Below are 22299 nucleotides of genomic sequence, written 5' to 3' on the forward strand. Positions count from 1 at the left end.
TCTGGATAGAGATTTGACTTCCCTGCTATGTTTCTATTAGCAATATATTCTGTGGACTTCCTGAAGGCTTAATTCACCAACAGTAATCCACATAACATTGCTTCTGGTCAGGATGTTATAGGTAATTTCCCACAGGACTCACTGGTCTTACCATAACCCAGGAGCAGCTGGCTTTTTATAGCAAAGCAATAGTCTATTGAAGACTAAGTTACAGAGCCAGCTGGAGGATATCTTATGAGGTAGGGGTACTGGTCTAGAGAAAATGGTATATGTTCCAAATCAATAACCAATATATGGTGTTGTTTCACCCAAGGGCAGATTACAGGGGCTCAGAAACTATAGGGAAGAAGAGTCTTCCTCCTGTTTACTGAAAGTGTAGTAAGGAACTTACAAATGTAGTCTCATAACTAGTTGCAAACATGGGGACTGTGGTCAATATTTGTATTTCCTTGCTTGAGCGGCAGGTGTGTATGTTCATACACGTTCCCCCTCTCTGTCATCTATTATTTTACATAGGGTATGTTGGTGGTGGTTACCTTTAAGTTTAGTCAATGAATAAGATGTATGTAGCTGATGAAAAACTTATTAAATGTCTTCTTCCTCTTATTTAAGTGTCCATGCAGTAAACTCTTTCTAGAATTAAGTTCCAAGAATAACTCTCCGTTTCCAGATGAATTTACAAACTCCCCTTTACTGGCTGATGAGAATGTATGATCTAGCATGTTTCCCTTTTGAACTGGTTGTCAGGAAGCTCAGGGCTTCCTATAAGCTCCATTGTAATGATTCTCTCACCTCAGGTTTCCAGGCCATTGCTTTCTTCCTTTCTTCTAAATGGTTTCTGCTTTAACTTTTCCTACCCTGTTTTATGTACATTTTAATAGTGCATGCCACTTTGATTCCTTTTTACATGTACCTAAGTAAATATATAAGTAAATAAATAAACCCTGCCTTTAACAAAGCAGTTCATGACTTCCCTTAACAGCAGCTTGGGCACACAATGGCTTACTCATTCAACCAGCATTTATTGAGTGTTCACCATGTGTAGACATGACAGTCCTATACTCTCCATCACTAGGCATGGTCCTCATGTCTTTGGCCATCCCTATTATTTCATGTCAGATGTCCCATTGTCAACTCTATGAGTAAAACTTTGGGGTAATGTGTAGCTCCTCTTATTTGAACTGTCTTTCAGAGTCTGTTTCTGATTGTTCCTCGTTCCTACCTTCTAGTGTATGGCTTTTACCAGTGAGTATCTTTAAATCTAAATCTACAATTTCTGAACATTCTGATAACTTCTCTACCTACCATATCTTAGAGTAACTGCAACTTTTTAGAAGCTTTTAGAAGATACCTGAAAACCAGAACTGCCCCATCCTGAAAGTTAGGGACTTTCTTCATTTTGAAATGAATGAAGACGCGAAGTCAGTGGAATTGGTTAAGGGCAATGTTGTAACCTGGACACAAAACTTGTAATCTCTGAAGAGATGTTCTCTACAGGAAATGGTGAACTAGCACATTAGTTTATAAGTCAACCTCTCAAGAATTTGGTTAGTAAAAATAAATGTATTTGGCTGGACACAATCCACTGCTGTTCTCTCTTTTTCTATACTTTTGGAATGAAATTTGTCTAATATAGGCACAATTCCTTATAGGTGGTTAGCTTATCTTCCTCTTTTTGTCTTTCCTAAATTGATACTTCCTCCTTGCTGCCTTCTCTTGTTCTTCCAAAGCACATACATTATTGTTTAATCCACTCAACATTTTCATAAGTACCTACCATGTGCCAGACACAATCTGTTTAAGGATAAACAGATAAATATAGTACAGTTTCTGGACTCCATAAGTACATAGTTGTGGGGAGGCCAATGTTTAGGCAATAATTACAGCCTTGTGATAACTGACAGGGCAGAGGCACCACAAAAGTTTAGAGATGTTCCTTTACCTGATCCACAAGCTGAGAGGCGCTTTGGGGACAGTGACCCTTTTATAATGCAGCAAAAAGTCATCCATCTATCATGTTGGGTGAATTACTAGGCTTTTTCACAACTGAAAGAACCAACAAAACATCTAAGCCACTGCATGAGCAGACACAGTTTTGGAAAGTCACACGAATTTTACTACAAATTCACATATTATATGTAGTTGTGATCTGGTAAAACTAGTAAATATGCTAAAAATAGTACCTCATGGTAGAATTTTAAGGAAGAAAATGTTTCTCAAGCAGGGCATATAGATCATATAAAGTACCACAGAGCTCCCTTAGGAGTCCTGAATGCCCAGTGTGGAACTCTAGAAATCTCCATCAGCCAGTGAGATGATGTCAATAAAGGATGATAATTGGTCCCTAAAGGATTGCCTTGGGAAGTGTACAGAACAAATACTCAACAGGGGCAATAAGCGAGCAAGGGAGGATATAATTATTTATACAGATCAAAAGATGGGGATGCTTTGGACATGTAAGATGGGTTCAGATAATTAAATAGTGTTACATATGGATATTCTGAGAGGGTAACATTTCTGTACGCCTCAAGAGACTTGTAAGAAATCTATTTATATTCCCTACTTGATACTGTTCTCCTGTATCAGTGACTAGCAGCCCGTATGAATTCTGAACCAAAACATTTCTTTCAGAAACTAATGCAGGCTTGTCCCTCAACAGCACATATGACTGAGGGTAGACTCACTTCGACAGGCAGATGGATGGCCCCTTTAGAGGAAGACATCCAGTGTGTCAGCAAAGTATTGTCTTGGGTTGGTATAGTGTACAGCCTTTATCAATGTAGCAATCTAACTTAGTCCTCCTTCCTTTAACGAAACAAAAACCATTGCTTTCTTCTCTAGGTAGTCATTGCTTAGTATTCACCCTATCCAAGTTCGCCATCTAGAGGTCATACAGTTTGCAAGTGCATAAGGTCAGAAGACTGCATGTGAGAATTCACACGTGCCTCCTATTTAGGGAATTTCTCCTTCTCCTTCTTCTAAGGAAGTTTATACTTCTGTTGAGTGATACCACACAATTCATGGCGGTTTGCTGTATAGCTACCATAGATATTTACTGGTCTCTTCTTTTACATTTCTCGATCACATAGGGATTTATATTGTAAAAGTAACAGTGAAGAAGAGCTGTTAAATATATGTTTTAGTACAATATTTCTTCAGTTAAAAAAAAAAGTTTTCAATCTCCCTTTTGGTCAACCTAAAAGTAACACATTCTTCATTATTGCTTAAATTACTAAGCACTAACAATCCTAATCATCCCTACCATTTACTGAGCACTTAGCATGGTACCACTGGCCAGGAAACTTGAGACATCTAAGGTTATGAGTTTAAGCAGCTTAGCCCAAGACACAGAGCTAATCAGTAAGTTGGTGAATTGGTTTTGGAGATCTGTCTCACTGCCTGTGTTCTTGCCAAACCTGCCATATTGCCTCCAGGTATTTTGTTTTTCTGTTTTTCAAACCTAGAATGTTTACCTCTGGCTTTTTCAACCACCTCCCTCCTTCTATAGCGGAGTTTACATGTGCCCTGTCTCCCTGCTACTTTAGTGAGCAGGAAAGACTAACCTTTCTCCTCCACATGCTGCGTGATAATCAAGAAGACAACCAGAAACTGCACAGAAATTTCCTGCATCACCAAGTTTAGTTCAACTGCATTTCAAAAGTTGAGGTGAAGCCATGACCTACTCCCCCTCATCCTGGAGCTTAGGTTGGCAAGTGTCTCTTGATCATGCCTGATCTACCCTGTGGACCCTACATAAAGTCACGTTCAATCAATAATGCATAAGACCTGGCCCTCTCTACAAAAGGATCCTCAAGTTGGAGTTTCTGGAGTTTTTCTTCAGAGGTTGCTTTTTTTTTTTTAAAGTGTATTTATTTATTTTTTTAGTACTCTCTACACCCACTGTGGGACTCGAACCCACAACTCCAAGATCAAAAGCCATGTGCTCCTCTAACTGAGCCAGCCAGGTGTCCTGAGATGTTGCTTTAATTTTTTATTTTGTTAATGTTTATTTATTTGTGAGAGAGAGAGTGAGGGAGTGGGGGGGGGGTAGCAGAGAGAGAGGGAGAGAAAGAAAATCCCAAGCAGGCTTCCTGCTATCACCCCAGGAACTGCAAGACTATGAACTGAGCTGGAGTCGATGCTCAACCGATTGAGACACCCAGGTGCCCCAAGAGGTAACTTTTTAAGAAGACCATCAAACTTTATTTTTGGAGGTAATTCTTTTATTTTCAGTTGAATTTGCGTTTCTACTCTTTTCCCTGTCCCAACAATGTGAGGTTCACATCAAGCAAAGTGGAGGCATGCCTACTTCTGGAATTCAGTGATTTCTGCACAAGTCATCAAGATTTCTGGCTTGCATGAGGAACTGTAGCTCCCTGGGGATACAGAGACGTTAAGTTCTAATGATTGGAACCCTTATATTAAGAGATTCTTAGGTTTAATGTAGCTGTAAGGAACAAAATACACCCAAACTAGCTTTAGCATAAAGGGAGACTTATTGGATGGACACAAGGATCTCTCCTGGACATAGGACAGGAAATGCAGATAGTCCTCATGAGGGATTAGAGTCAGAAACCGAAAGCTGTTGGAAGCAAAAGTAATCTCTCTCTCTCTCTCCCCCTTTAAGAGTCTGTTTTATTTATTCCACCAAGACTTACTGATAGCCTACTATGTATCAGGTACCATGCTAGATGGTAAGAGTACAGAGGCAAACAGAACATACAAGGTCTGCCTTATTCTTCTCTGTAGACCATCATTATCTGATCCATTTATCATGGCTTTACATGACCTCCTGATTCAAATCCTCAGCAGAAACTAATTCAGTCTCAGCATCCTTAGTTCAAAGACAAAGTCTTAGCACAACATATGGCTTGTTACCTCTGGCATCAGCTATCTACTCCTGGTCCATTCAGGCACAGCAACAATGACGCTGATGGCTGGGGGAAGGGGACCTGTTGTGACCTGTTGCGTGGGACAATCTCAGCAATCAGGGAAGAATAGAGCAAATGGTATGAAAATGGGATGTTGGTAAAGAGGATAAGACCAATGAAGGAAATGATGATTATCTCTATTGTAAAGATTTTCCAAGACAAAAGGATGATGAAGCTTTCTATAAACTTGAGGAAAGAAAAGGAAAGAGCCTCAGGAAAGCTGAGAACTTGCCTTGGGGTAGGGAAGGGTTCCAACTATATGACATATCTGGGGATACCAGTTTGAGTCTGAGTGAAGCACAGGTTACTCAAAAGCCCTCTAACCCTGCTTCCTTAGAGGAACCTGGGTAACATTCCTTGGGAGAGGAGAGAGGAACTCTAGATCTTAAAAACAAAACCTTCCTGCAGTAGCGATTTAAAAATTCAAAGTATATAAGGTTGCTAGAAACACTGTGAATCCTGGAGGCAATCAATCTCCAATTGTGAGAGCAGCAGATGGAGAACAGCGACACTGCAACAGTAGTTTGAAAAGACTGGAAAGCATACAGGAAAAAAAGGAAAGTAGAGAGGCTAAACATTGAGATATGCAATCACAAAATTTTGTGACTGTAGCCTAAGTATTTTAGTCACTTGGACTAATACGGTCTTGAGAAACAAGAGTTAAAATCATCAGTGTAAAAGTAAACTTCCCTCACAAATCTGCACTTCCAACCTACATGTCTCAAGTACCTCACTGTTACACTCTGACAAGATATTTCAGGTTAATTCCTTTCCTTCAAGAGAATCTTGACCCACTAGATCGCCTTTTTGTTTTATTGATGGTTTTCTAAAGCAACCTAGTGAATGGGAAAAGATATCTGCAAATAATATATTTGATAAGGAGTTAATATTCAAAATATATAAAGAACTTATACAACTGAACACCAAAACAAACAAACAATGAACAATTTGATTAAAAAATGGGCAGAGATCCTAAATAGACATTTTCCAAAGAAGACATCCAGATGGCCAACAGACGCATGAAAAGATACTCAACATCACTAATCATCAGGGAAATGCAAATCAAAACCACAATGAGATATCACCTCCTACCAGTCAGAATAGATAGTATTAAAAAGACAAGAAATAACAAGTATTGATGAGGATGTGGAGTAAAGGGAACCCTCATGCACTGTTGGTGGGATTGAAAATTGGTGCAGTGTGGAGGTTTTTCAAAAAAATTAATAATAGAAACTCCATGCAATCCAATAATTCACTACTGGATATTTACCCAAAGAAAATGAAACTACTAATTCATAAAGATATATGCACCCCTATGTTTATTGGCAGCAATTTTTACAATAGTCAAGATACAGAAGCAATCCAAGTGTCCAACAATAGATGAATGGATAAAGAAGTTGTGGTATGGAGCTTATGATGGAATATCACTGAGCTATAAAAAAAAAAAAAGGGATCTTGCCATGTGCAACAACATAGATGAACCTAGAAGGTATTAGGCTAAGTGAAATAAGTCAGATAAAAAAAGAAAAATACCCTATGATTTCACTTATATGTGGAATCTAAAACATAACAAAACAAAACAAAATAAATGAAAAAACAAACAAAAAAACAAACTCTTAAATACAGAGAAAAAAACTGGTGGTGGCCAGAGGGGCAGTAGGGTGGGGGGTTGGGTGAAATAGATAAAAAGGATGAAGAAGTACAAACTTCTAGTTACAAAATAAATAAGTCATGGAGATGAAAAGTACAGAGTAGGGAATATAATCAGTAATGTTGTAATAACTTTGTATGGTGACAGATGGTGACTACATTTATTGTGGTGATCACTGAGTAATGTATAGAATTGTAGAATCACTATATTGTACACCTGAAACTAATACAGTGTTTTATGTTAATCATACTTTAATTTTAAAGCAAGAGAGAATCTTTGAGAGGGTAAGGTATTTCATTTGTTTGCAACTTTTGAAGCGAGTATTTAATTCTGATCAAATTCATTAGCATAATATATGTTGATTTGTAGTTCAAGTCACCATTTTAAGGAAGTAAAACTCATGTGTGGTAGAAGTTCCCAAATGAGCATAATGTCTAAACTTTCAATGAAATTTAGTGTGTGGTAAAACACTGCAGATGGAAAGAACTATAGTTACTGTGATACTAATTCAGCAAGCTATGGGCATTGCCTTAGGTTGTTTGGACTTAATCAGTGATTATTTTGTATATGAGTCCTTCTCACTTTCCATGAGGTAAAGTTTTTGGAAATTTTATTTGTTATAAGGCTAAGTGGTCTACAAAGTCTTAGTTCTCGTAACCCTTTTGACTTTTTCTTCTGAAAAAGATCTGAAATCTGGAACTGTTACCACAGGGATTCACTCTATTTGCCTTTTTAAATTCCTCAGTGGTTCCCCTTCTTCTCATTAATTAATTAACTTGATTCAACAAGTATTTATTGAGTCCCTCTGTTGCACCAGGATAATCATCAATCATTACTCTCACAGAATGTTTTTGGGAAAGGCAATCCACCATGGGCTGTGGGCATGCATCTCTGCAAGCTCTTGCTGAGCATGTCAAGAATGTCAACCCAATTTCCTTTGCTTGGCCTATTTATCAGGTTTGTATTTGCAGCAACCTTGAGAAATGAGGTCATAGAACAATTTTGTTATAAAAGCAGTGGCTTCCTCAAGATCAATGTTCCTTGACTGCAACACAAACCCACCTTGACTGGTCAGTATCACTCCTTTGGGACTTAGAGGACATAAGAAACAGATGTCTACATGATGCTCATGCTTGCTGTGCTCCTGAATAATAAAGTCCCCTGTCTTTGACCCAGGAGGATCATCTCATGTCTTTTGCCAGCATCCATGAAACAGTAGCAGGCCAACTTACTAACTTTATTTTTATTATTTAAATGTTTATTTCATTTTGAGAGACAGAGACAGAGCATCAGCAGGGGAGAGGCAGAGAGAGGAAGACACAGAATCTGAAGCAGGCTCCAGGCTCTAAGCTGTCAGCACAGAGCGCAACGCGAGGCTCGAACTCGAGAACTGTGAGATCATGACATGAGCACAAATTGGATGTTCAACTGACTGAGCCACCCAGTCGTTCCCAACTTAGTAACTTTAAAGAAAGTAAAATAAAATCCCAGTCCCTGAAATTTAAATCTTAATTTCCAAGAATTAAATTACCCCTAAAAAAAGGCCTTTACCGAGTGAAATTTTATGTCATCCTCTAAAAATCTGCCTCAACTGAAATAGGAAAAATGTCAACTATATTTGATGTAAATTTGATTTTTTAGATCCTATATTCTCTTAGATTTGTAGCCTGCATATTATAAATTCCATTTTCTTCTCAATTCTTAAAAATTAAGGTTTGTGGGGTGCCTGGGTGGCTCAATAGGTTAAGCATTGACTCTTGGTTTGGGCTCAGGTCATGATCTCAGTTTGTGAGTTCAAGCCCTGCATCAAGCTCTGTGCTGACAGTGCAGAGTCTGTTTACGATTCTCTCTCCCCCTTTCTCTGTCCTTCCCCCATTCATTTTCTCTGTCCCTCTCTCAAAATAAATAAATAAACTTTAAAAAAATGAAGGTACTTTTCTTCCAGCAATGCAAATTAACCATAATTTCTAGGTTTTCTGCTATGTGTCAGGTTCTGCAGGGGATCTAAAGATGAATAAGACATAGTCTCAGCATTTTTAGGCCTCAGGGTTTAATAGAGATGACAAACACAAATCTGTATCTCAAACACAAGACTGAGGGGGATCAGATATAGTTGAATTCCAAGCAAAGAATGGGTGAAGAGTGGGGAAGGGGAGATTTAGTTAAGTAATTTCTTGTTAAGAAGGACAAATATAAGCTAAACACTGAAGGATGGGTAGGACTCCAACAACTGGAGAAAATGGAGAGGCAGGGACTGGGGAACAAGGAAAGTGGTACAAAGAGATGCATTTCAGACAGATGGGGTGGGATGGAGACACAGCAAGAGCAAATGTAGATCATGATTAGAATTAGCAGGAAATCCAGGGTGTGTGGAACACTGAGAGATGATGAGTTCAGACCAGTTCTGTTTGAAGTGCCCATGGAATCTTGTAGATAAATGAAGCTCTCTACAAAAGGTGGGAAATGTGAGTCGGATTCAGGAGAGAAATTAGGGCTGGAGAGGAATTTGGGGATCATCCACGTCGGGGGCAATAATAGAAGCCACTGTATTAGATTAAAGGAGGCAAAGGTAAAATATGAAGAAGACCGGACTTCTACAAAATGCCTCTACTCAAGAGCCAAACAGTAAAATTATGGCCTCCAATGAAACAGCCAGAACTGTGAGAACCAAGAACAGCAGAAATATGATACTGAGCAACAAGTTCCACAGGAAACCCCAGAGTAACTGCTGGGAAGAGGCAACTAGATTAGGTGATTATAAAGTTCTGGTTGATCTTGTAAATAGACATCATAATCAGAAGAGGGCAGATCAGAAGTAGATGCATGAGTGTTAATCAAGGAAGTGAAAGGGATAAATATAGACTACTATTTTGAGAAGCACTGCTGTTAAGGGAAGGAGAAAGATGGAATGCAGTCTCAGGGGAAATGAATATTTCATAAAAATCATTAGATTTGAACATGTGTGTAGGCTAAGGAGCTATTAGAAGGCAAAGGAAAAATAAAGAAAGCAAAGAAAAAAATGAAAGAGAAAGAATATGAATGAGAAAAATCACAAAAGAGGTTTAAGAAGTCAGAAGGAGTAGGCTTAATCCAAGGTAGACTACCATTTCTCTGAGGCATAAGGGAAGAAGAAAAAAATGGCTAATGACCGACAGAAAATCTGAGAGTTCACCATAGATAACCCAGTATCCTAAGTCAAACAGATGGAAATCTGGGAGGTAGGGTGGCAGCAGTGAGTTCAGCTTGAAAAGGGGGGATCCTGGATTGAAACAGGGGCTGTAGAGAATTGGAAAGACAATTAAGTAAGGATAAATAAAAGATTCAGTGGGGCCCAGCTACAGTTCATCAATAATGGATGCCATCAGTCAGCTGAGGGGCTACCCCACCTCTACTCTAGACAGCTGAGTCAATCCACATCTGGAAAGTGTATACAGCAGAGGGCAAAGGAACATATCAAAAGTCTAAAGTGCCTGTGAACCAAGGGGTCCAGACTCAGAGAGGCTAGAGGACCTAGAAGTGGGCTCATAGCCTGGATAAACTGAGAATCTGGGATGTTGGAGATGCTGAGACGAATGAACAAAAAAGAGGAGGTAGGGGATTATATTTACACAAGTGTTTTTCAGGTTTGGGACCTGGGGTTTTGAGTGGATCAAGTGAGGACAGATTCTCAGTTGAAGCCGCAGCCAGTCTGATGACTGATATGGTTGTTTAATCAAGTTCAGGCAGTCAGAGAAGTCTTGGGGTATTTTACTACACTTCAAATTAGTGGTGTTTTATTGTTGTATATCAACTACCCAAACACTCTTGTGCATTGTTATTTTTACTATTATGTAGATTTTCCCTTATCCATTTTATTTATTGTTAAAAGAAATACATAATGTAAATAGGTGTTAAGTACTTCAAATAAGTTGTTCTTACGTCCTATTTTCAGTTTTATCTAATCTCCAAGATAGGTTCATTTGGGGAATGAACCTAAACTAGTTTACTTGTAGCCCTGTGGTAGACTGCTTTCCATTCTTTTCTCAATTGTAACTATGAATTAATTTTAGTGGTTTTGTTAATGTCTATCTTCCCCACTATAATATATGCTCCAATAGGACAGGGTATGCATCTGTTCTGTTCTTCTCTATAGCCGGGAATGTTTAGCACATAGGATAATTCCTAGCATATATGATGTACTCAAAAAGTATTTGTTTTCATGAATTGTTTATAAAAGGAGATATCTACTGAATCTGGACATCCTCTCTCAGTTGCTTAATCCTACACTTTGCTTACCATATATTTGATAAATTGGAAGTATTTCTTTTTATTTCAGGAATATCTGTAATATTCAAAGAAAATAGGATTCCTTTTGTTGTCTCTATAAGCTATTAAATTCTCTGCCTACGCTCTTTAACAAGAAACAATATGTTTATTCTTAATTCATCCTCTAATTGTTTTCCTTTCAGACTGATGTAAAATGTTGAGACTACTTCTTAGTGTTACTTTTTGCATTATAAGGACATCATCAGATGTTCTGAAAATTCTGTGACAATGTTTATGTCATAGTCTCTGGCTCAGAAAATGAGTCAGTTAATGAGTTGTCAGTCCCAACAAATGTTTGTGTCATTTACATGATGATCTTAAATGCCTTTCTGCAATTTTAAGGGTCTGTTCATGCTTTCTAGTGCCTCACTGCCACCCTCTTCTGGTTACATATAACAGCACAGGCATAAAAGATCCCACTTCTTAAACTAGATGTGTATCTTTACTTAATGAAAACAAATGTGGCTCTACAGAACAAAAAAGAGCCAAATAAATTACAAGACTTAGAAATGACCTAATAAAATGGAAAGCTTTTATGAAACATTAAAATAGTGATGCATATTATTTATCTACCAATAACCTTTTTTGAACCCCATTTCAGAAAAAAAAATACATTACTCTTTTTGAATTTTATCATAGAAAAACATCACTAGTCCATTGTCTCAAAATCTATGATGCTCCAATATAACAGCAATAAAAATTTCACTTGTACTATCTATGTAGAAAGAGTTTGCTAACAGAATTAATAGTGTACATAGTATTGCAGGCCATGGGCAAACTGGGAGAAAAAAATCTATTCAACTATTAAGGGTATTTTAGCATGGCTAAATATATGAAATAAACACTGATAATCCGAAGAGCATTCATTACCTACTTATGAAGTGCTGAATGAGTCCTTCACTTGCAAATAATGCAGTGGTTCTGAACATATATATGACCTGAAGCCTTTGTTTACACTGTTCTCTTGACTCCTATTCACACTACACATCCTATATTGGATGAATTCTGCCATCTTCTCCTTGCAAATATGGTCTCTGCTCTCACAATCTCTTCTGTTATTGTCTTTCCCAGGTCCCCTCCATCTCTAGTTGGGACCATTAGCCTCCAAACTGGTTTTCCTGCCACCTGTCTCTTTCCATATCCCCATAACTCTATACTTCACACATTGCCAGGTAGCCTCTTAAAAGCAGAATTAACCTTGTTACTCCCCTCCTTAAAAATGTCTGCTGGGGGCCATCTGGGTGGCTCAGTCGGTTGAGCATCTGACTCTTGCTTTCAGCTGGGGTCATGATCCCAGGGTCCTGGGATTGAATCCTGCATCAGGCTCTGTGCTGAGTATGGAGCCTGCTTGAGATTTTCTCTCTCTGTGTTCCTTCCCTGCTTATGCTCTTTCTCTCTCTAAAACAAAACAAAACAAAAAAAAATTAAAAAAAAATGTCTGCTGTCTTGCTGTTGCCTATAGGATGAAGTCGTCCAAGCACCTGAACTTGGAATCCAGTGTGTGGTACCCAGCATACCTGCAATGCAGCACAGCTTCTGTCACTGTGCACTTGCCCTTAGTACCCTGTAATAGTGTCCCCCGGCACTCGGTTTTCTCCTCTGTGGCAGAGCTTGGCACAAGGCTCTATCATATATCAGTTACTTAACTGTCTCCCAAGAGACTGACTCCTGAGAGTGGGCAGAGCCTCACTCATTCTCTTTCAAATCTCCAGTGCACAGCTGGTACCAGCCGTGTGACTAGCACACAATAGAAGCTCAGTGCGGATTTGTGAAATAGAAGCTCAGTGCGGGTTTGTGAACGGATGAATGATAGAATGCTGCTCTTTCCATTTTTATCTAATGAAATTCTCAGTTTCCAAGTTTTAAATTATAGTGGCATTTCTCTAAAGCCTTTTTTTTACTCTTTTCTGGCAGAATTCATAGCTATACGAGTTTTTGTTCACATTACACTTAGCTATATGTACTCCTGTCTCTTGTGCTATGTCATTAGTGCCTAAAGGCAACTTGGGAGAGTGAAAAGGGCATGAGCTTTGGAAGCAGACAACCCTGAACTGTATCCCAGCCCTGCTATCCACTCTCCGTGTCACCTTAGACACGTTTCTGAAATGAATGTCTTTTCCCCTCATCTGTAAATGGGTCTAACACCACTTCTCCATAAGACGAATACAAACACTAAAAAAGAAAGTGAAAACCTATGACACATACTACACTTTCACTAAATTTTAGTATTTGTTCCCTTTCCCTGAGGGTGAAGATCATATCTAATTTATATCTAGGTTCCCAGTGTATTATAAACTATAGAGACTCAGCAATATTTGCTGAGGAAATAAATGAATTCCAGAGTTGTAGTTGGTCAAAAATAATATAAGAATTACAATCTTGTATCATATGTTTCTCATTTTTATGATTATAATATCTAAAGTATATTCTAGTCACATAGTTTGAGGCATAAATATTTTCTAGTCTTTCAGTTATATTTCCATTTGTTCGTTTTCCTTTATGTAGTCATTGTGAAATATGTTTATGAAGTGTTTGAATAAAAAGACCTAGTGTTTATTTTTAACAAGATAAATATAATGTTAAGGAGGAAAAAACAGAATATACCAGTGTTCACAGTGTGACAGCTACTATGTTTTTAAAAAGATGAAGATGAATGATGTTTTTTCCAGAAATAGAAAAAAAAATCCATCCTAAAATTCATTTATAATCTCAAAAAACCCAAATAGCCAAAGCAATCTTGAAAAAGAAGAACAAAGTTGGAGGTCTTGTACTTTCTGATTCTAAAACTTGCTACAAAGCTACTCTAATCAAAACAGTGTGATACTGGCATAAAGACAGACATATAAACCAATGAAATAGAATAGAGAGCCCAGAAATAACCCTTCACATCAAGTGATTTTTGATAAGGGTGCCATGACCATTCGATGGGGAAAGGACAATCTTTTCAATAAATGGTGTTGGGAAAACTGGACGTCCATGTGCAAAAGAATAAAGTTGGACTTTTACCTTATACCAAAGCCAAAAACTAACTGAAAAGTGTAAAGCCTAAAATAAAATAAAATAAAGCCTACAACTATAAAAGTCTTAGAAGATAACAGGAGAAAATCTTTATGATACTGAATTTTGCAGTGATTTCTTGGGTATGATATCAAAGGCACAGATAACAAACAAAAAAACCCCAAATATATTGGACTACATAAAATTTAAAAACTTCTGCTCATCAAAGGTCATATTAAACAGAGTGCAAAAGGAACCCTTGGAATGGGAAAAATATTTGCAAATCGTACAGCTGATAAGGAATTAATATCCAGAATATGTAAAGCACTCCTACAACTCAAGGGTAAAAATACAAATGACCTAATTTTAAAAAATAGCAAAGGACTTGAACTGACACTTCTCCAAAGAAGATATACAAATGGTCAATAAGCACATGAAAAGATGCTCAACATCACTAATAATTAGGGAATGCAAACAAAAATCACAATGAGATACCACTTCACACCCATTAAGATGGCTACTAAGAAAAGAAAAAGGAAAAAAAGAATAGAGTACTGGCCAGGATGTGGATAAATTATAATCTTAGCACACTGTTAGTGGGAATATAAAATGGTACAGCTGCTATGGAAGAAGATATTATGGTGTTTCCTCAAAAATTAAAAATAGAATTATCATATGATGCAGCAATTCAAAACAGCACTATTTACAGTAGCCAAAAGGTAGAAGCAACTTATGTGCCCATCAACAGACAGATAAACAAATGTGGTATACACATACATTTCCTTAAAAAAGGAAATTTTGACAAATGCTATAACACAGGTAAATTTTGAGGACATTATATAACATGAAATAAGCATCACAAAAAGACAAAATTGCGTGATTCTACTTACTGCCTGAGGTGCCTCGAGTAGTCAAATGCATACAGACAGAAAGTAGAATGGTGGTTGCCAAGGGGCTGGGTGGGGTGGGGGGAGTGGAGTGGGGTATGAGAAGCTATTGTTTGATGGTGAAAACAGAGTTTCAGTTTTGCAAGATGAAAAGCATTCTGTGGATAGATGGGAGTGATGGTAGCCCAAGAATGTGAATGTAAATTAATACCACTATACACTTAAAATGATTATGATGGCACATTTTATGTGTATTTTACCACAATTATTAAGAATGACTACAAAAATAGCAGGACATACACCAAAATATTTAGCATCTTTGGCTCTCAGTAATACTCTTTGACTATTTTCCCCTTCTTTTTATGATTTCTACAATGACTATGTATAGTTCTATAATTAGGAGAAAATAATTAATTCAAAACTTCATGTGAAAACTTACCCAAAATTGGTGTTCATAGATTTTGATCCAGTTCTAATTTAGAACTTTCTAGGTTAAAAAAATATTAAACACAGAGGACTTTATTATAATAAGAGAATGGACAGAATAAGGAATAATTTATATTTATTTCCTGCATTATGTCATAGGCATTGTTGCATGATTTCTACTTGAAACATCCCAGGTAAGAGAACAGAGGAAACTCACCGTCCTGAGTCCCAAATGAGAGTAGAGAAGTTACAATTGGTCATCACCATCCATCACGTTAGAAACACATGGAGGGACACCTGGGTGGCTCAGTCGGTTAAGTGTCTGACTTCAGCTTAGGTCATGATCTCATGGTTCATGAGTTTGAGCCTCACGACGCGCTCTCTGCTCTCAACGCAGAGCCTGCTTCAGATCCTCTGTTCCCTTCTCTCTCTCTGCCCTTTCTCCACTTGCACTCCCTGTTTCTCTCTCAAAGACAAATAAACCTTAACAATAAATGAATAGGGGCACCTGGGTGGCTCAGTTGGTTGAGCAACCGACCTCAGTTCAAGTCATGATCTCAAAGTTCATGAATTCAAGCCCCACATCAGCCTGGCTGCTGTCAGCCCAGAGCCCGCTTCGATCCTCTATCCCTTCTCCCACTAGCACCCTCTCAAAAATAAATAAACATTAAAAAATAAAAAGTAAAATAAAATAAATAAACATTAAAAAAAGAAACACATAAAGGAAAAATGTCAATCACAGAAGACCAGATCCTGTCCAAAGTGGTGAACAGGGGACAGACATCTCTCTCCATCCTCTTAAACAGAGGTAGGGGTTTCAAATCTCTCTTTAGACTTTTTAGAAACTTTACTATCAGAGGTCTAAATTATCAGGGTTGGTACTCTCTGACAGTTTCATTATGAGAAAATAAAGAGACTTTGCTGAAAAAACCTTTCTGAATGATCTCTTGTCTCAGTGACTTTAAAAGAAGTCTATTTATTACTTTTGGGGATTGCCAGGGGAGGAAGTCCTCCTGGTTATTTATGTAAATATTTTGCTGAAAGAATTTGCAATAATAGTTACTATTTTTTCATACACTAGAAATAGCAATACATGACATTTCATAGTGCTTTACATTTTCTTTCTTTTTTTAACGTTTATTTATTTTTGAGAGACAGAGACAGAGCATGAGCGGGGTAGGGAGGGGCAAAGAGAGAGGGAGACACAGAATCTGAAGCAGGTTCCAGGCTCTGAGCTGTCAGCACAGAGCCCGATGCAGGGTTTGAACTCACGAACTGTGAGATCATGACCTGAGCCAAAGTCAGATACTTAACCAACTGAGCCACCCAGGTGCCCCCATAGTGCTTTACATTTTCAACCACCTTGAAAAATCTTTCAGGGGGCAGCTTATGCCCTTAAGTCCCTGAACCACTGGCTCTAAATGAGCAGCCTCCTGGCCACTTTTAGACCTTGCTTTTGCCTTCCTTGTTTAATCTGCATATGCCTTCCCCAATCTTGGAATCTTACATCATGACCCACTGCCCGTCATTGTTAATGTCAACAGCCTGCTCCTAGGGCATTTTAGCTCCCACATCATTGTTACTCCAATGACCCCCATTCTTGGAGATTTCAATAATTATTTAGTGATCAGGGACTCTTGGTTTCTTGAACCCTTTCTTCCAAAGATCTTGCCCTTCACCCAACCTCGGGCATTCACTTTTAAGGCAACTCTTTCATACTTTCAAATTGTATCTCACTTTCTATCCACTACCATCCATCTTGTCCCCTTTTATTCTCCCAAATCCAACAATCCCAAAATCTCACTGGGACCTAGAATCCATTGATCCTACCACCCCCCTTGAGGCCCTTTCTCCTCCCTCTACCCAATTTAATTTCCATGGTCAATCATGATCATCACCACATGCATACACCTTTGACTCCCTTGTTTTTAACATGTGCATGTCAAAATCACAACTCTAGTTAAACCCAAACTTTACACAGCTGAATGATGCTGGGGGAAAAAATATCCCTGCCCCCTGATTCCACTTTAAATTTCTGCCTCTGAAACTCAGTGATGCCATTAATGCTGCCAGGCAATCGCATTGTGATTCTCAGGTCCATCCACCTTTCACTCTGTCAGGGGCCGATTTCATACTTTGTCTCCTTTCCTCCTCTACCCTCATTCTCAGCAATCAGAAGAGGACTTTCACAGACTCCTGCTCACCTCTAACAGTGGCTGCAACCCATATTCTGCCCTCCCATTTGCTTTCAGAGATGAGTCACTCATTCTCTTATCTGGAAGCAATTACTCCATTCAAACAATAATTGCACCCTTCTCCTTACTCAAACTCAGTGCTGAATTTTTTTCTTCTCTGAGTTTTTGCTCTCCATTGGTTCATTCCTATCCATTTACAAACATGCCATTATTTCTCCCATCTTAGAAGAAAAATCTCTTGACTTCACTTTCATCAATAGCTATTGCCCTTTGCAGCACAATTCCTTGAAAGAATTGCTCCTGCTTAAGCTTTCAATCTGTCTCTTCTCATTTTCTCTCACTTCGATCAGACTTCTGCTCCATCACACCACTGAAACTGCCATTGTCAAAGTCACTGGTGAACTCCACCTTGCTACATCCAAAGACCAATTCTCATTCCTCTTCTTTTTAACCTACTAAAATATGTGATAGATAGCATGTGACACACACCTTCCCTTCTCCATTGCCTTCCAGGATACCACATGCTCTTGGTTTTCCTCCTACCTCACTGATCTCTCCTTCTCAGACTTTTTGGCTGGTTCATCCTCCTCTCCTAGATCCCTTAATGTTGAAATGTGCAAAGCCTCAGTCTCTGGCCTTCTTCCTTTCTCCATCTAAATCCACTCCTTGGCTTGGGGCGCCTGGGTGGCTCAGGAGGTTAAACGTCCGACTCTTGGTTTTGGCTCAGGTCATGATCTCACAGCTGTGAGCGTGTGGAACCTGCTTAAGATTCTCTCTCTCCCTCTCTCTGGGTCCCATCCCTTCTTGCATGTTCTCTCTCTCTCAACAATCAATCAATCCACTCCTTGGTGATCTCATTCAGTTCATAGTTTTAAATATCATGTATTGGCTAACAATCACCAACTTTGTATCTCCAGTCCAAACTTCTGCCTTGAAATTTTCCGATGGATATTTTCAACTGTTCATTGGGTATCTGACTTGTATATCCAGTCAGCATCATATTCTCAACATGTCCACTTTGAACTCCAAATCTGCCTCAGCTAATGACTCAGCTAATGACCTGTCCAGGAAAGTGAAATGAAAGGCCAGCTCTTAGATGAGCTGTGCATTCAGAAGAGGCTGAATGGGAGCAGATAGGGGTATTTGAAGGGAAAACTTGCCCAGAGGGAACCCCCTGGTTCCCTCGTGTCACTTAGACTTTCACTTTGTGCATATGCAGTTGTGGTCTAAAAAGCTTTTCCTTGACAACTGTGATTTGGGGAATAACTGTGTTGAGATACTGTGAGACTTCTAAGATCTATGTTGCATAATAAGTAGTGCTTTTCTTTTCTTTCACTATAACTTACTTTTTCATACACGGTGGTTTCTGGCTTATGAGTGAGAGGTATTACTAGCCTACTGGGTGTTTTCCAGTATGTTCTATCAAGAAGTATTTAAGTCATGCAAAACTTTTTAAAAAAATTTTTTAACATTTATTTATTAAAAATTTTTTTAATGTTTTTATTTATTTTTGAGAGAGCAAGAGAGAGAAACAGAGCAGAGTGGAGGAGGGGTAGAGAGAGGGGGAGGCATGGAATCTGAAGCAGGTTCCAGCCTCTGAACTGTCAGCGCAGAGCTCAACATGGGGCTTGAACTCATGAACTGTGAGTTCATGACCTGAGCTGAAGTCGGATGCGTAACCAACTGAGCCACCCATATGTGCCCATAACATTTATTTATTTTTGAGAGAGAGAGAGTGACAGAGTATGAGCAGGCGGGTGGCAGAGAGAGAGAGGGAGACACAGAATACTAAGCAGCTCTAGGCTCTGAGCCGCTTAGAGCTCAGCACAGAGCCCAGTGCGGGGCTTGTACCCACAAACCACGAGATCATGACCTGTGATGAAGTCGGACGCTTAACTGACTGAGCCACCCAGGCGCCCCGAGTCATGAAAATCTTGAAGATTGTATCATAGTGATTTCTGATGTATTTTTAAATAATGTAAATTTTTGAAACATTTTATTTTATAATAAGAGTAAAATGGTGATTTTATTTAAAATTTTGGAGAAAAAATACAGCAAAAAAGAAAATAAGAACTACCTATGGTCCCACTAAGAAATAAGCACTATAAACCTTTTGATATCATTGTTTCTGTGTACAGTTATAATGTTTATATATATATGTATGTACATATATATATATTTCTATATGCACATATATACTTATAATGAAGCTTTTGAAAGTGTAAGTTTCAAAATTTAACTAAGTATTCTTGGACTATAATTGAGCCGTCTGATTTTTGTCTCTCAACTGAGGTGCCTAGGTGTAGTCAGAAGTAGTTTAACAAAACACTGTGACACTATATATATATTTTAGTGGCACTTCCTTTCCCTCATGACTTATGGTTAACTTAGGGATGCTTTCTGCATTTATTGTCTTCTGTTTTTCTTTCAGCCTTGCTTTGGAACTAGACATTCTCACCACTCTGCCTGCCCCTCCATATCCCAGCTAACACAAATGACAAATCCCAGTAGCCAACCCTCATCAGTGAGTGTTAATCTTTATCAAAACTTCTCCTAGGATGGGGCACCTGGGTGGCTCAGTCAGTTGAGGGTCAAGCTCTTGATTTTGGTTCAAGTCATGATCTCATAGTTCATGGGATCAAGCCCCGCATTAGACTCTGCACTGACAGTGAGGAACCTGCTTGGGATCCTCTGTCTCTCTTCACCTCGCCCCTCAAAAAAGATAAACTTAAAAAAAAATAAAGTCTTTTCCAACTCTATAATCCTGTAATACTATTCTACCTTCTCAAAATTCAGCAGCAAATAACTGAAGATAGTGCCCACCTGGTGTGCTACCATAGGATCTACATAGACTCCACAGGACTTAAAAACAGCTAGCATTTGTTTTTTTCAAATATTGTTTTAAGGGCCCTAATGTACTAACACATTTTATTCTCATAAAAACTGTAAGAGATAATTAACATAATTCTCTTTATGTTAGGGTGGAGAAAATTGAGGCCCATAGTGACTAGGGAACTTGGTCATGGTCACACAGCAAAGGGACAAAGCTGACTCTAACAGGGGCAGTCAATTGACCAGATCAAAAGCATCCTGTACCATAGGATAGCACTTAGACTTGATAAAAGCCTAGAAGAAATTTTTTTTTCTTTTTGAATAGACAGTAAAATCTTTTTTAAAAAATAACCTAATAGCACAAAAGCAAAAACTTGGCCATGCTATGGACAAGCTGCTTTAAAATGTGAACCTGTTCTTTCTCTCTCTCTCTCTCTCTCTGCCCTTTCTCTGCTCTCTCTCAAAATAAATAAATAAATAAACATTTTTTTCTTAAAGGGGGTACCTGGGTGGCTCAGTTGGTTAAGTGTCTGACTCTTGGTTTCGTCACAGGTCATGATCTGAAGGTTCATGGGTTGGAGACCTGTGTCAGGCTCTGTGCTGACAGTGCAGAACCTGCTTGGGGTTCTCTCTCTTTCCCTCTCTTTCTGCCCCTTCTTTGATCTGTCTCTTATAATAAATAAACATTTAAAAATATGAGCCTTTTAATACAGAATATATGGTATTCCTTCTGGGAATCTTTAAATATATTTAAATGGAGCAAAGATGCAAGATTTTTAAAAAACAATACCAAGTCAGAAGGAGCATTTGCCAGGGTCCAAGACCTCTCAAATGTCACAACCTTCTACAGTCTCTAGTTGAGAAGATATCATTATATATGTGTGAAAAAGTAGATGTAATTATTCAAATGTTGAATTGATGGATTTTTTTTATTAAATTCTGGGGAAAAATTATGCCCTTTGTGAGCTAGGGAGCTTTAAGTAGTGGTAAATCTCACTTAAAAGAAATAGGACAGAAAAGTAGGGACTCATGAAATTTTATTTATTTAGGAAATCCATATTGGATACATACAATGTCTCATGCATTGGGTTAGGTACTGGGAATTCAGAGATAGAAGATACAGTCTTAGTTTTCAAAAGTGGTTATTGCAAAAAAAGTTCTGGGAAAGAAGAATACTCTGGGTTCTAGGAAATGTCTAGTCCAACAGGACAACGTGGCCACCTGCTTTGGCAGAGAGCAGTAAAGTCAGTCAAGTCTTCCCAGAGGAATATGCTTGAGGTGTACCTTTCAGAAAGTAAGCCACCAAAGAAAGGAATAGTCTTTCAGGCAGAGCAAGCAGTAGTTGGGATAAAGAATGGAGGAGCATATTGGGAATGAATGGGTACCGAGGTATCACTGGAACTTAGATTCATCTAGGGTATTGATTGGTAAGGGCTGAAAGATGGGGCTGGAGAACGATGCAGATCACGGATCATTAGGGCTATTAAAATACATGCTAGGAAAATGGGAAGTCTCTGAACAACATGACCCAAAATAACTGTTAAAATGTTGCCTGCAGGCAGACTAGAGGCTGAGGAGATGAGGATATGGAGTGAGATGTTGAGGGCTTGAACCAAGAATAGACATACAGGTAGTTTCCAAAGCTATTGAAGAAACGGAATCAATGTCACTTCAAAACTGATTAGATGCTGTTGATAAATAAGGGGTCTAGGAGAGCCCCAAGTGTTTCGCTTGAGCAAGTCCATGGCTTTTAGTGCCAGATATCAATATAAAAAATACTGATGGAGGTGAGAAATGATGAGTCCAGGGTTGAAAATTTTAGATGTGAGATGCCTGTGGAATGCAGAATAAAGATATTTAGAAGCAGATTTACACTTGGATGTAAGAGTCCAGAACTCTGGAAGAGGAACCACAGGGCCTTCGGTATATGAGTGTAAACCGATATAAACGTAGCAATGGGCATCACCCAATGTGAAAATACAGCAGGAGCGAGAGGAGGCAGAGAGCAGAGAACGGGAATATAAAAGGGGAGTGCAGCCAGAGAACTAGAAGAGTCAGAAATGCATGGTGATATG

At 38.6% G+C, this 22299-nt stretch overlaps 1 protein-coding gene across 11 annotated transcripts in view; it reads right to left on the bottom strand.

The window, feature by feature from the left end:
- Nucleotides 1–22299, bottom strand: part of ALPK1 (alpha kinase 1) — a 134262-nt gene that overhangs the window by 101055 nt on the left and 10908 nt on the right. For 2 of the 11 annotated variants that reach the window (XM_053217056.1, XM_053217057.1), the window contains exon 1: nt 15415–19154. The exons of 8 other annotated variants lie outside the window; for them this stretch is intronic. The gene's annotated coding sequence lies outside the window, so the exon portion shown is untranslated. Of the gene's footprint in view, nt 1–1942; nt 2047–15414; nt 19155–22299 lie in introns of those variants that run through there. One more of the 11 variants, XM_053217054.1, reaches the window with a different exon arrangement.

The sequence above is a fragment of the Acinonyx jubatus genome, chromosome B1 (assembly GCF_027475565.1).
Source record: "Acinonyx jubatus isolate Ajub_Pintada_27869175 chromosome B1, VMU_Ajub_asm_v1.0, whole genome shotgun sequence".
Lineage (NCBI taxonomy): Eukaryota > Metazoa > Chordata > Mammalia > Carnivora > Felidae > Acinonyx > Acinonyx jubatus.